At 46.7% G+C, this 850-nt stretch overlaps 1 long non-coding RNA gene across 1 annotated transcript; it reads right to left on the minus strand.

Annotated features, from left to right (window-relative positions):
* Positions 1-401: 401 nt before the first annotated feature.
* Positions 402-701, minus strand: LOC308458868. The gene is made up of 2 exons (XR_013977740.1): positions 671-701; positions 402-599 (listed from the first exon to the last, which is right to left on the minus strand). It is a non-coding gene; the product is annotated as an uncharacterized lncRNA (long non-coding RNA).
* Positions 702-850: the final 149 nt, after the last annotated feature.

The following is an 850-nucleotide window of genomic DNA, read 5'->3' on the forward strand; positions in this document are numbered from 1 at the left end:
GACTGCAAGGCACAGGGCGCCATCCACCCGTGCTTAGTGGATCAGGGCCTTTGGATGTTGCAGAGGGGCAAAGGGCCCATCAGCAGTGTCAGCCTGGCTCTGCAAGGCGTGGGGCGAAATTCACCCCAGCGCCTAGCCAAGTCTGGTGCTGCTGACGTGCATCTAGTAAATAGCTGTCTACTCAGAAGCCACACTTCCAGTGGGACTTACTCCCAAGTAAGGGTGTGTGGGGCTATATCTAGGCAGCCAGGGCTCCTCCGGATGACAAGATATTTTTGCAGTCGATCAGTGAGGACCACTTGCTTTTTAAAATTCTCCCATATATACAGAACTCCCTGTGCACCTTTTGGAATGTATCTGTAGATTTTCCCATGTGTGTCAAATAAGTGGGGTCAAGCAAGTGTTGTTTACTTTTTTTAATACATGGAAGATGGATCGCCCTCATGCACTAGGAAAGATGACCCATGGGGTCCCTTCCATGATTCTATGGTTTTCTGCTTCAATGTTTCATTATGTTCCTATCATTTTATGTGACTGTATTTTGTATGAATTACAAAGAAAACATGTGCCATTTACAAACAAAACTTTTAAATAGCTACCTTTCTACCAGTAAGACGGGGGGAGGGGCCATGAGCATAGCCAGGATTCTTGTTAGGGCTGGGGACAGAACCTCAGATTTGTATTGATTTTTACTTATTTGGCTACGCCCATGGGGGGGGACGACCACAGGAAGGAACCAAGGTTGGAAGGGGGCCACAATCAGAAAAAGGTTGGGAAACACTGATCTAGGCCATGAACTAATAAGCGGAGGAATGGAAACAGGTAAGCATATTACAGCGAAAACAATGTG

Source organism: Podarcis pityusensis (genome assembly GCF_964106645.2).
Source record: "Podarcis pityusensis genome assembly, chromosome: 1".
NCBI lineage: Eukaryota > Metazoa > Chordata > Lepidosauria > Squamata > Lacertidae > Podarcis > Podarcis pityusensis.